This window comes from Xenopus laevis, chromosome 7L (assembly GCF_017654675.1).
Source record: "Xenopus laevis strain J_2021 chromosome 7L, Xenopus_laevis_v10.1, whole genome shotgun sequence".
NCBI lineage: Eukaryota > Metazoa > Chordata > Amphibia > Anura > Pipidae > Xenopus > Xenopus laevis.
The window spans coordinates 4468765-4484178 of NC_054383.1; positions in this window are offsets into that span (position 1 = coordinate 4468765).

The following is a 15414-nucleotide window of genomic DNA, read 5'->3' on the forward strand; positions in this document are numbered from 1 at the left end:
CACTATATTTATTCTGTAGAATACTTTACCATACCTGAGTAAACAGCTCTAGAAGCTCTCTGTTTGTTTAGGATAGCAGCTGCCATATTAGCTTGGTGTGAGATCACTTCCTGTCTGAGTCTCTCCCTGCTCACTCATAGCTCTGGGCTCAGATTACAGCAGAGAGGGAGGAGGGAGAGAGAACTGAGCATGCTCAAGCCCTAGCCCTGGAGGTTTAAGATGAAAACAGGAAGTCTGATACAGAAGCCCATGAGTACACAATAGAAGGAAGAAATGTGCTGTTTCTTTTGACAGAGGACTCAGAGCAGCATTACTTTGAGGGTTTACTGGTGTATTTATATTGACCTTTCTGATAAAGCTTACTTACTTTTAACCTTTCCTTCTCCTTTAATCAGGTCCGGACTGAGAATTAAAATAGGCCCTGGCATTTCAGGTACACAGAGGCCCAATGAGCCCACACAGAGGCCCAAACAGCCCACTAAATAGTGACTTTCTATGGCACCTTATAGCAGCCCCTCTTGCATTTGCCAGAACCCACAGATTGCCAGTCCGGGCCTGCCTTTAATGTTCTGAAAGCCAAAACTATTCTGTCCGGTTCCCAGGTAATTACATCATGAACTATTGAACTAAAATAAATATATTTGGGTGTTTGTTTTGCCTCCTGCCAGTTTGTTAGTGTCCCTGGGACTCACCTGGGAAGCTCAGACATTGAGACCCCAAATTAAGACTAGGGCTGACCTCTATTAATGAGGGGCTCAGAGCAGAAAAAGGGGGTACCTTTTTTAAGCCAGCTGCAGGTTGAGAACTGAAAGCAATCATCTGATTGGTTACTGCCCAAGTGCAAATTTGCCCACTGTTTATAAATGAGCCCCACTAATATCTTTATCTTGTGCTAATTGGGCCCAGTCATATGTTGGACCTGAACCAAAACAGCCTGGAAACCTCTACCCAATCGGCATAGACATGGTCTAGAACTTTCTCTTGTGTCTCACTCGGGTTTCATGGTGAATGTGCGTTTCTGGAAATGGATCATTCTGGTTCTGGAAATGATCTCCCCTTGGTACATGTAGGGGGTCATTGGATGACTCAGAAATGCACCTCTGCAGAGCCAACTGACCAATCAGATGCCATAGACACACAGATCTGTGCAATCTGGCCATCTATGTCTGTGGGTCAGTTGTACAATAGACAGCAGACCGACGCATGGACCCAGTTATCTGGACATCCCAAAATCTGGAACTTCTGTGGTTCAGTTTATCTATGAGCAAACTTGGGGGCTGTTCCTGCTGAATTGTGCTTAGTACAGGGAATACCTATGCTGCCATAGTTTTATGGGATCTCTCTGTACAGACTATGAGCAAACTTAGGGACTGTTCCTGCTGAATTGTGCTTAGTACAGGGAATACCTATGCTGCTATAGTTTTATGTGATCTCTCTGTACAGACTATGAGCAAACTTAGGGACTGTTTCTGCTGAATTGTGCTTAGTACAGGGAATACCTATGCTGCTATAGTTTTATGTGATCTCTCTGTACAGACTATGAGCAAACTTAGGGGCTGTTCCTGCTGAATTGTGCTTAGTACAGGGAATACCTATGCTGCCATAGTTTTATGGGATCTCTCTGTACAGACTATGAGCAAACTTAGGGGACGGTTCCTGCTGAATTGTGCTTAGTACAGGGAATACCTATGCTGCCATAGTTTTATGGGATCTCTCTGTACAGACTATGAGCAAACTTAGGGGACTGTTCCTGCTGAATTGTGCTTAGTACAGGGAATACCTATGCTGCTATAGTTTTATGGGATCTCTCTGTACAGACTATGAACACATTTAGGGGGCTAAGGCAGTAGCGCAACTACAGGGGGGCGGGCCCTGGCGGGCGACGTGTAGCCGGGCCCCCGCCCCCCTCCGTATAGCCGCAATTAGTAAAGAACTCAGTGGCGCGCGATCTACCTGGGGGCCTTGAGGGGGTGCGGGCCCTGGCCCAATCGCACCCCCTGCTCCCCCGGTAGTTACACCACTGGGCTAAGGATTTGGTTCAGTTGCATCCAGGGAACCTCTCAAACATTCCGACAGGGAAATTAGATTGTAAGCTCCACTGGGGCATGGACTGATATGGTATAAATAAATGTCTATAAGTGCATAAGTGTGTGGACTGTACAAATTCAGAGGAAACAGCAGTTCCATTATAAGTTGATAAGCGGTGCTGGTACTGCACAAGAACCTTCCCCTACAAGCTGAGCCAGAAAGATATTCTCATGGAGATAAACTGATATTTTCCAAATATCCGCAGAATGGTTCACAAAAAGGGCAGCACAAAGACTTACTAAATACTAGTGCAATGAGTGGGGCTTGTGCTGAAGATACTTGACTTTTCGTCACAAAACAAGAAAGTAAAAAAGTTTTCCCCACTTTTTCCTTTCCCGCCCCTAATTTGCATGTGCAAATTTGGATTCAGTTCGGTATTCGGCCGAATCTTTCAAGAAGGATTCGGGGATTCGGCCCGATCCCAATTAGTGGATTTGGTGCATCCCTACTCATTATTGTACAATTGAACCACCAGTCTACTGAGAAGCCTTTGTATAATGGGTTGCTCTTTATCACAAAGCCTTTCAAAGGATGCAGCTGGGGGGAGGGATGGGTTTGTTTATACAGAGTCTTCTCTGTGATCTGCTAGTTTCTATCAATTTTGCTTAAACAACCAGGAATTATAATGTGATTTTACTGTCAGATTTTATCCTGTATAGTGCAAGATATTAAGAAAATGTTTAAATAGAAACACAAGAGGCAAAATGTATATTCACTGAACTAATGTTGAAAAAGGTGCTACACTGCCCCTTTAACAGAACAGAACAGAACACCAACAATTAAAAAATATATATAATATATATATATATAAATATATATAAATCATCTAACTATCTATATATCTATCTCTCTGACTATCTATTTATTTATCCCTTCACTACAGCAGATGGAATCATGACTTCTTCATTAGTAATTAGGATTCTGAGCCTAATGAGCGTATCTAATTAATTAACAGCAATAATATTTAAATCTAATTGACAACAGGGGCATAAATACAGGTTCCAAGGGCAACACGTTGCCTAACAAAATCAGAGCAAGGTTAATTCTATTAATTGTGTTTTAAATGAATCCCAGTCTGGGGGTGTTTTACAGCAGCGCTGAGGAGTAATGAATACAAATGTTCATATTTTAAATACTCTACACATGTCAATCAAACTTTAAATTGAGAGTACCCCTGGGGTTCTGCACTGAGTGAGTTCTGAATGTAAAATTGTTTGTGTACAGTATATTTTCCCAGGAGAACAGATATCGGAAGTTACATGAATGTATTTCCCTAATGATAAGTTCCAATATAATTTCTGAGGGTTGTGACGTACACTAAGATGAAAGGAACATAATTATTATTATTTTCTTTATTAACAGTCTCTCCAAACCCCACTAATGACATCAGAAATTGAAGCACTTATTTATATATGTACCCTCACCCTGCCATAAAGCAGGACAGGACTGCTGCTTACAATGGGGATCAGATAGGATCTGTGCAGCCACTGGGACAGAATGTTCTGTTATACAGATAGCTAGAATCTCAGCTGCCATAAAGCAGGACAGGACTGCTGCTTACAATGGGGATCAGATAGGACCTGTGCAGCCACTGGGACAGAATGTTCTGTTATACAGATAGCTAGAATCTCAGTTGCCATAAAGCAGGACAGGACTGCTGCTTACAATGGGGATCAGATAGGATCTGTGCAGCCACTGGGACAGAATGTTCTGTTATACAGATAGCTAGAATCTCAGCTGCCATAAAGCAGGATGGGACTGTTGCTTACAATGGGGATCAGATAGGATCTGTGCAGCCACTGGGACAGAATGTTCTGTTATACAGATAGCTAGAATCTCAGCTGCCATAAAGCAGGACAGGACTGCTGCTTACAATGGGGATCAGATAGGATCTGTGCAGCCACTGGGACAGAATGTTCTGTTATACAGATAGCTAGAATCTCAGCTGCCATAAAGCAGGACAGGACTGTTGCTTTGTACACAAATGAAAAAGACTAAGCAGTCAGCCACACACAAAAGTAAACAATCCCTCCCCCCAATGACTGTGCTTTACCAAGATTAAAAAAAATTCAAATACAAAAATGAATATAATCTTTACTGTCAGATGATAATCAGAGGCAGAACTACCAGGGGAGCAGGGGGTGCGATTGGACCTGGGCCCACACTCCTCAGGGCCCCCCGGCCGATCGATCACCGCTAGGGTTGCCACCTTTTCTGGAAAAAAAATACCGGCCTTCCTATATATTTATATTTTTTCCCTATTAATAACATTAGGATCAGCCCTCATTTTTACCGGCCAGGCCAGTAAAATACCAGCCATGTGGCAACCCTACCCACGATGCAGTCGCTAAGAAAATCACTACGGAGGGGGCCCGGCTAGTTACGTTACTAATGTTCACTAAACGTGAAAACTGCGGTCATTCGAGTTTTCGGATGAAACTGGGCCCGCGGCACCTCTGTGAAAGGACAAGGTATCTCTTCTCCATTGTGACGTCGGCGCCTTTCAGTGGTGGGAAATTGCTGAGACAAACACTAACCCGCAGGCCGCTTCGCTTTGGCGAGAAAATGATGTCATTTGCAAGGAAGCTTCACCTGTGATATTTTATAATTGTTTCGATAAAAACCCGATAATCCTCCCTTCCTCCACTTCCCCTTTTCAAACGGCCATAACTCATAAAACCCACAGCTTAATAAACTCGCCAAGTCCAAGCCGATGTTATTTTTCAGGGAAGCCAATCTTTGATCAGCCAGGCTGAAATGACTTTGATAAGTGCAAGCCTCGCGTCTCGGAGAGCGACACTCCAGTTTGGCATTGCCGTTTTTTTTTTTCTCATCACCCTCAAGTGCAAAATAAGCAGAAAGGCTTTTTGCTACCTCCTTATCTTTCCCCACTTTCTTCTCTAGATCTCTGTTGCTTTAATCCTGCATGTCTGGGGCTGGTTAACAAGGAAATCCTGTGTCAATTATCGCCAACAACTTCCTACTGTGAAGCGATGGGGAATCAAAGCATTTGAGAGGCTTTTCACACCAGAGAGTGGTGCTGGGCCTAATTAAATGGCTTCATCTCGTCCAGCCCCAGTGGTGGAAGGGAAAAAAAGAAATCATAGATAGCTAATGAATGATAACCTGTTTCCCTTTCTTCTCGGCCTCCCTCACATGAACTTTTTGTACAGCTGTTAGTTCGATTTGAATGTTCAATATGGGCTCGGAGGATGTGCGAATCCCTTAAATAGACTTTGCTGCATTGTAGGGGCCTCTCTAATTGAGTCACGGCAAATGATTGTGAGCACATTAATCAAATGCATTTATTCTTAGAGAGGTTGTTGGCGGCGTTTGACTTGGACTAATGTACCGCAGTCACGGGCTCAGTGCTGAGAATTTATTTAAGATGAAATGACGAAGGGGATGGGCACAAATGATGGAGAGCAATGCAGAACTGAGGTCCTTTAAAGGAGAAGGAAAGGTCTTCTAAGGGCTCTTACACATGAGCGTTTTTACCTGCGCTCCCCTGCGTTCCGTTTTTCGGCGTTCAGCCGCAGGGGAGCGCAGGAATAGACGCATTTAATTATTTCAAATGGGGCTGTACTCACACAGGTGCATGTAGGTGCCGAACGCAGGAAAAATGCAGCATGTTGCGTCTCAACCTGCGTTTGGCGCCTACATGCGCCTGTGTGAGTACAGCCCCATTGGAAATAATTAAATGTGTCTATTCCTGCGCTCCCCTGCGGCTGAACGCCGAAAAACGGAACGCAGGGGAGCGCAGGTAAAAACGCTCATGTGTAAGAGCCCTAACTTGGGGGTGCCAAAAGTTAGGCACCCACAGGTGATCGCATTTACTTACCTGAAATCCTGGCAGGGCCAGAACTAGGGGTCGGTAGAAGAGGCACCTGACTAGGGTGCAACAATAGGGGGCAGGTTAGAGTCCTGCAGCCGGTTGGTAACCCGCAAAGAAAACGGGCTCCCTGTGGAATGTGGGGAGGATTTTCAGGTGCGGGTATACCCGCGTATCTGCGGGTCACGGGTTGGGTTGTGGGTCTCATCTAAATTTCTTATCTTATGTAATATTGTCTATATTTTACTCCCTTTAAAGTTGTACAAAACTTGTTTCTGTCCCCGCCCACTTTTGATGATGGCACTTCCGGTTTGCAGCTCCATCACTTCCTGTTTGATGGTGGTAGGCGGGTCGGGTTGCGGTCAAGACAGTTGCGGGTCTGGGTCGGGTAGCGAATCAAAGTGGGTAAATATGCGGCTTACAGTTCGGGTCAAAATAAAACTGCACCTGGGCCAGGATTCTTCCGGTGAGCACCACAGACAGTCAGCTTCCAGCTTCTTCTTTCTTCAAATTTCCCGGGGCAGACACATGTGCGGTAGAATTAAATAGGCGACTTTTTCGTTAAAGTTCAGCTTTTCGCACTTCTAGACATGCGCAGCCGCGAGAAAAAAGAAGAAACCCGAAGCCAGTCGCTTTGTGGTGCTCACTGGAAGAATCCCGGGCCAGTGCAGTTTTCTGCTGATAGGAGCACCGGCCCAGGATTTCAGGTAAGTACATGTGATCACTTGGGGGTGCCTAACTTTTGGCACCCTCAAGTTAGAAGACCTTTCCTTCTCCTTTATATTGGCAGGTAGAAAATTTGGTGCATAATGATCAGCGGCACAAGGGAGACGCAATGTTGCAAACAGCTGTGGTGAAAATTTCTAACGAAAATAAATAGGTGGATGCTTGTCCCAGGTTCTAGTGACCATCGATGAAAAGATCTGAACGTTTGGCGAGGTCTCCAAACTCACATGGAGAGCCTTACTGACTGATTTGATGATTATAAGTAACTACGAAAGCCTCATTGTGAAAGAATTCCATTAATGGGCCTTTTCAAACCCTAGACAAATACCCATCAGGAATCATCAGTTTGCACCCATACCATAGGAAGACATCTAAAACCAGTGCCTGGATCAGGGATCCCGACCCGTGAACCACATTCAAATGTAAAAAAAAAAAAGTTGTAGAGGACAAGGATGTAAAAAGTTCCTGGAGGTGCCAATTATGGGTAATGGTTGGCTATTTGGCAGCCTCTATGTGGACTGGTAGCCTACAGGAGGGTCTTTTTGGCAGTACACCTGGTTTTTATACAACCAAAACTTGCCTCCAAGCCTGGAATTCAAAAATAAGATCCTGATTTGAGGCCACTGGCAACAACAGCCAAGGGGTTGGTGAGGAACATGTTGCTCATGAGCCAATTGTTGGAGATCACTGGTTTAGATAGAGTTTCCTGCATTTGTCTTAAGGCTGGCTCCCTGATCATCTTTGAAAATGTACCTCCAACATGGACTTATGTTCTCATTATTATAGAATGAAAGGAAATCAGTTTGTAAAATAGAATTCCTGTATTCCAGAGCTCTCTGGATCATGATTTTCCAGATAATATATATTAAACTTATTTATAACAGGTCCTCGGCTTATCATCAGCTGAAGATGCCCATGATGAAGACTCTGATAAGTTCATGAGAAGATCCTTTCAGTACAGTTCATCAATTGCTGGTGAGTAGAGCCTGGATGGAGCTAGTCTTCAGTTATTAACAACTGGAGGAAACATATAATTTGGACATCCCTGGTTTACATACAACTCATCGATAGTCAAGGCATCTGCCTTCTTCAGCAGATTGTTGGATATCCTCGGTGGGAAGTTCTTCAACTGCTGGGTGTCTACAGACAAATTTAACTTTTAATATGATGTAGAGAGTGATATTCTGAGACAATTTTTTATTTTTTTATTATTTGTGGTTTTTGAATTATTTAGCTAATTCAGCAGCTCTCCAGTTTGCAATTTCAGCCATCTTGTTGCTAGGGACCCCATTTCCCTAGCAACCATGCATTGATTTGAATAAGAGACTGGAATATGAATAGGAGAAGACTGATTAGAAAGATGAGTAATAAAAAATAGCAACAACGATACATGTGTAGCCTTACAGAGCATTTGTTTTTTAGATGGGGTCAGTGACCCCTGTTTGAAGCTGGAAAGAGTCAGAAGAAGAAGGGAAATAATTCAAAAACTAAATATGAAGGCCAATTGAAAAGTTGCTTAGAATTAGCCATTCTATAACATACTATAAGTTAACTTATAGGTGACCCACCATTTTAATAAATGTATCTGCCAGTACAACTGCTTTGGGGATGGAGAATTGTACAACTTCACAGCTCTCACAAAGGGGAAAAAATACTCTTTCACACCTTAAGATTCAACAACTGAAAGTGCCACAAAGACTGCAAGTGCCACAGCCATTACCGTGTGCTTTGTCTCGTGGATGCGCTGTGCCTTTATATTGTACAAAAATACAAACAGTGTTGGAAATGCGTTGGGTTATGACACGCTATGTATTATAATTGCTATAATTATCAGGGTTCCTCGCTCTGTATCTCACAATGGAAATGACAGTTGGAAAGTGACACAGGGAGGATTGCTCTATAGGTGTGTGTGTATCTGGGTCACTGTGTGTAGGTGGATAACGTTACCCGGCACTCACAACGACGTGTTGAAACTGTCATCTCTTCTTTCTGCAGCTTTTTATCACATTCTCCATGTCTCTGACACTGCAGCAGCTGGAGATCGGCCTGGTCCCGGCTCCACGTCGGGAGTGTGAATTTACCTGCGTCGCACTGTTAACAACTGTCTGCTTCAATTTAAAGAGCCGGGTCGGTTTTGCTTTAAATAAACCGCCGGTCATCTTGTCACATTTCCACTCGTTTCTTCTGTTTTCGAGAAGCCGACTGGGCGCGTTTTACAAGCGCTTCACACAACCCTATATCTAGTACCCAGGACGGGTCTTAAAGGGGTTGTTCAATTTTAAATGAACTTTTAGCTAGTGATGGGCGAATTTGTCCCGTTTCGCTTCGCCAACAACAATCACAAATTTCCAGAGAAATTCGTAAAATGGTGAAAAATTTGTGAAATGCATTGAAGTCAATGGGCTTCAAAATTATTTTGACGCGCATCAATTATCGACACCCGCGACAATTGTTATACGGGCGCCCATTTTGGCCAAATGTGCTAAAGTCAATGGGCGTCCGAATAATTTTGCCGAGCGACAATGTTTATGTGCGTGACTATTCTCGCTCCCAAATTTTTTCCGACACGCAGATTTTTCGCCAGTGAATTTTCTTGACTGTTTCGCAAATTTATTTCCCGACGGCGAAACATGGAAATATGCCGCAAATTTTTAATTTGAAGCAACTTTTCTATTGGTTTTCATTATTTTTCTTTTTTTTAGTTTTTTTTGATCATTTGCCTTTTTCTTCTGACTCTTTCCAGCTTTCAAAAGGGGGTCACTGACCCCATCTAAAATCCAAATGCTCTGTAAGGCTACACATGTATAGTTATTTCTACTTTTTATTACTCGTCTTTCTATTCAGGCCTCTCCTATTCATTTTCCAGTCTCTATTCTGAGACAATTTGCAATTGTTTTTATTTTTTATTTGTAGTTTTTGCGTTATTTAGCTTTCTATTCAGCAGCTCTCCCGTTTGCAGCTTCAGCCATCTGGTTGCTAGGGTTCAAATTCCCCTAGCAACCATGCACTGATTTGAATAAGAGACTGGAATATGAATAGGAGAGACTTGAATAGAAAGAGGACTAATGAAAAGAAGCAATATTAATAAATGTGTAGCCTTACAGAGCATTTGATTTTAGATGGGGTCAGTGACCCCCATTTGAAAGCTGAAAAGAGTCAGAAGAATAAGGTAAATCATTTAAAAAACTAGAAATAAGAATAAATGAAGACCAACTGAAAAGTTCTTAGAATTAGCCAGTCTATAACATAATAAAAGTTAAAGGTGAACCACCTCTTTAACTGAAGTAGTGTCACAAAAGGTGTTTCTACTATTGTAAAAAGAACAAATGATATTCAGATCCAATTCATAGCACTTTACTATTCAACTTCTCCAGCTTCAAGGCTAATTGAGCTCATTGCGCTCTGTCCCACCTCTTCCAATTCCTGTCTCCTGAGGGACTACAACAACAACACAATGAGAAGTCTACTGAAATACAATCCTCAAATTAGTAGTACAGCAGCCCAACATCCACCCATCAGACTGGCTATAGCCCCGGGCTGTTTGACTAATAATATAATGACTCAGGGACAGGCCTTTTAGATCTTCCTTCCTTAGGAGATCACAATACTAACTTGTTCATTACCCCTCAGAAACCCATTCATTATACTCATCACTGCTATTCAAATGTGTGACTCTAAGTATCGTGCTCTCTAAGTATTTAAATATATAGAATAATGCATTCTCTGTCAGCGATTCTGGGTATCACTCATGTATTATAAGGGATAATGTACCCCCTACTGTAAATGATAAGGATATTAGAAGTCACTGAGGGGTTGTTCTGTGACCATATAAAGGCACAAGGCTGCAGGCTGAGTTATACAGGGAACTCTGAGTATCACTCATGTATTATAAGGGATAATGTACCCCCTACTGTAAATGATAAGGATATTAGAAGTCACTGAGGGGTTGTTCTGTGACCATATAAAGGCACAAAGCTGCAGGCTGAGTTATACAGGGAACTCTGAGTATCACTCATGTATTATAAGGGATAAGATACCCCCTACTGTAAATGATAAGGATATTAGAAGTCACTGAGGGGTTGTTCTGTGACCATATAAAGGCACAAGGCTGCAGGCTGAGTTATACAGGGAACTCTGAGTATCACTCATGTATTATAAGGGATAATGTACCCCCTACTGTAAATGATAAGGATATTAGAAGTCACTATTTGTGGTTTTTGAGTTATTTAGCTTTTTATTCAGTAGCTCTCGGTTTGCAATTTCAGCCATCTGGTTGCTAGGGTCCAAATAACCCTAGCAACCATGATTATAATAAGAGACAGGAATATGAATAGTGTGACCATATAAAGGCACAAGGCTGCAGGCTGAGTTATACAGGGAACTCTGAGCATCACTTGTAAGGGATACTATACATACATAAATAGAAAGAGGGCCAGTGGAAGAGTATTGTTGAACCACAACTCACACAGCATCCCCCAATGGGAGAGTTGCACTCTGAACATCTGAATAGCAGGATGCTTTAAACTGAAACAATTGTTACAGAATATAATCTGTCCTTTCTACTGTTATCTCCATCTCCCCCCAGTAAGGGGCCCCTCGGATGTCACGTTCCCAGCATCAAGAGACCCCTCTCTGCCCTACCCAAATCCATTCCCGAAAGCCAAAAACAATGTTGTTCCCCCAGCCATCGGCCTGAACTGAGCTCCTTGTGTTCCAATTCCGAGGGAAAGAGATCTCATTTGTGAAAAGGCTCCGACTACAACATCTGTTTAACCGGATTGACAAGGATCGGATTGTGTCTTCTTTTCATGGGTCCGGCGCAGCTAGAATGGGCCTCGGCAATTGTGCTGTTAAGTGCCTTGTTAGCTACGAGGGGTCAGCTACAGCTCACTGTCATTATACACACACTGCGCGTTTCGCACAACTTCAAGTTCACACACTGATACCTGACACTCGGGGCTTTACTTTCTGCTTAATGTGTGGTTGGACTTAGCAGGTTAAGTGTACAAACAAGCAAAGGGACTGAATAAAGAAGAGCTTGCATTCCAAACCATTGTGACGTCATCCTTAGCGGGATCACCCAGTGCGCAAATTGTAGGTTTTACACTATTCATATTCCTGTCTCTTATTATAATCATGGTTACTAGGGTTATTTGGACCCTAGCAACCAGATGGCTGAAATTGCAAACTGGAGAGCTGCTGAATAAAAAGCTAAATAACTCAAAAACCACAAATAATAAAAAACAATTGCAAAGTGTCTCACAATACCCCTCTCTACATCATACTAACAGTTCAATTTAAAGGTGAACAACCCTTTTAAAGGACACAATGTGGTCACTGTGGTCGATCGTTATTAAAGAAAAACATTTTTGCAGCAGATCAAGATATTCTGGGGCCGATTCATGAAGCTCGAGTGAAGGATTCGAAGTAAAAAAACTTCGAATTTCGAAGTGTTTTTTGGGCTACTTCGACCATAGAATGGGCTAAATTCGACCTTCGACTACGACTACGACTTCGAATCGAAGGATTCGAACTAAAAATCGTTCGACTATTCGACCATTCGATAGTCGAAGTACTGCCTCTTTAAAAAAAACTTCGACCCCCTACTTCGGCAGCTAAAAGCTACCGAAGTCAATGTTAGCCTATGGGGAAGGTCCTGATAGGCTTGCCTAAGTTTTTTTGATCGAAGGATATTCCTTCGATCGTTGGATTAAAATCCTTCGAATCGTTCGATTTGAAGGATTTAATCGTTCGATTTGAAGGATTTAATCGTTCTATCGAAGGAATAATCCTTCGATCGTTCGATCGCAGCATTTGCGCTAAATCCTTCGACTTCGATATTCGAAGTCGAAGGATTTTAGTTCCTAGTCGAATATCGAGGGTTAATTAACCCTCGATATTCGACTCTTGATGAATCGGCCCCTCAGTGATTTATCAGGGGAAAATATGGTGCATCTTAAAAGGCCTCTGTTTTATATTATAAAGCAGGAGGGGTTAAAGGGATCCTGTCATGGGAAAACATGTTTTTTTCAAAACGCATCAGTTAAAGTGCAGGCACAAGTCACATGACTTGGGGCAGCTGGGAAATTGACAATATGTCTAGCCCCATGTCAGATTTCAAAATTAAATATAAAAAAATCTGTTTGCTCTTTCGAGAAATGGATTTCGGGGCAGAATTCTGCTGGAGTAGCACTATTAACTGATTCATTTTGAAAAAAAAAAAATTTCCCATGACAGTATCCCTTTAAACTGTAAAAAAAAAAAAATTATTCTTTAAAACTTAAAAAACACACGGATATCGGACACTCTGGGTTTTACTTTCTGCTTAATGTGTAATTGGACTTACAAACAAGCACAGGGACTGAATAAAGAAAGCACCAGAGAACTTTTGTATTCCATTGTGACGTCATCTGACTTCCTTAGCAGGATCACCCAGTGCACAAATTGTAGGTTTTACACGAGGGAATCTACTACTATAGCAGCATACAGTACGTAGCAGAGGTGTAACTATAGAGGAAGCAGATCCTGTGGCTGCAGGGGGGCCCAGGAGGTATAGGGGCCCCACGAGGCCCAAATAATGAGCAATTTCAACATTTATTGGTAATACAGAAAAATGTCTGGATATGTTGGGGCCCTAAAATTAATTTGCTGTAGGGCCCACTGATATATATATAAATGACCACTGTGAAATATAATACATAGGGGATAGTGGGGGTTCAGTGGGTGATACAGGGGGTGTATGTGGGACTCAAACTTGCAGATAACTATTCCAGTCCTGAGAATCACAACTAAATATTGAAATATTTCAAAAATGACGTAAAGATGAAGAGTAAATGATACAACATGCCCCACCTTGGATTAACCCTATAAACCGAGTGCCATGAAGCCTGAGAGTTTAGCCACATAAGTAGGTGGCACCCTTTCATGGCAGGCACAAGTTAAAGCCAACAGTTTGATGGCTACATTGACGGCCAATCGCAAATCTGTGAATCTTCATAACAAGACACCAACATTTGCACCTAACCCCATAAAAATGGTGTATTGTGTCAGTTGCACTTTGCACTTTGTCCCGGGGGGATCTAAATACACTTCCCAGTGTTATATTGAGTCTAATGGGATTTGCTAGAAATACAATTAAAATGCACTTCTTTATGGAGGCGGCTGTTCTACCCATGATCAAGTATCACCTTAATGGGGTTACCTTAACTTTTAGGTATGTGATAGAATGGCTAATTCTAAACAACTTTTCAATTGGTCTTCATTATTGATTTATTATAGTTTTTTAATTATTTGCCTTTTTTTCTGACTCCCATCCGTCTTTCAATTGGGGGTCACTGACCCAATCTAAAAACACACACAGCAAATTAATTTTAGGGCCCCCAACATATCCAGAGATTGTCTTTTTTTACCAGTATATGTTGAAATTGCTCTTTATTTATGGCCGCATGGGGCCCCTATACCTCCTGGGCCCCCCTGCAGCCCAGAATCTGCTTCCTTTGTAGTTATGCTCCTGTTCTCTTCAAACCATTCCTATTCATATTCCAGTCTCTTAGTCAAATCAGTGCATGGTTGCTAGGGGAATTTGGACCCTAGCAACCAGATTGCTGAAACTGCAAACGGGAGAGCTGCTGAATAAAAAGCTAAATAAATAAAAAAAACACAAATAATAAAAAATGAAAACCAATTGCAAATTGTCTCAGAATATCACTCTCTACTAGGGATGCCCTGAATCCAGGATTCGGTTCGGGATTCAGCCTTTTTCAGCAGGATTGTGATTCCCCAAATCCCTCTGCCTGGCTGAATCCGAATCCTAATTTGCATATGCAAATTAGGAGTGGGGAGGGAAATCGACCGAATCTTTTGCGAAGGATTCAGGGGTTTGGCAGAAAACAAAATAGTGGATTTTGGTGCATCCCTACACAATCGGCACTTAGACCAATAGCTATTAAAAAAGTATTTTTGCAGCAGATTGAGATATTTAGTGATTTATCAGGGAATAAATGGTGAACATTAAAAAGCCTCTAATATTAGGAATGCACCGAATCCAGGATTCGGTTCGGGATTTTTGAGCAGGATTCGGCCGAATCCTTCTGTCCGGCAGTACCGTATCCGAATCCTAATTTCTATATGCAAATGAAGGGTAGAGAGGGAAATCGCATGGCTTTTTTTTGGCCCTTCCCACCCCTAATTTACATATGCAAATTAGGATTCGGATTTGGTTCCGTATTCGGCCAAATCCTTCGTGAAGGATTCGGGGGTTCGGCCGAATCCAAAATAGTGGATTCGGTGCATCCCTATCTATATATATATATATATAAAGCAGGAGAGATAAAACTTTAAAAAATATTATTATTTAAACTTAAAAAAAAAAAAAAAATGTGGGACTCAAGCCCTAATAACTAAATGAGCCCATACCTAACACAGTTGGATATATACAGTATGCTTGAGATTTTCTGGTCTAACACAATGAATTCCTATAAATATATATAATATTTCCAATTTATCTTGGCCTGCGCAGATCTGGTTTATAGACGGCTGCTGTTTCCTAGCAAAATCCGACAAATATTTGGTGCTGTTTATGTGTCTTGTTGCTGTTTATTGGGGGGGCATTTGTGGAGTAGTGAAGTCCTTGCCAAGGGGACAGATGCTTGAGCCGTTGTTAGAGGAGCTTAGAGCCGAGACGTATTCTCCTGGGGCCGCGCAGAACTTTACACTGAAGCCCCGGCAAGCGTTGGTCAAGGAGAAAACAGCTGAGGAGGAGAAGGAGC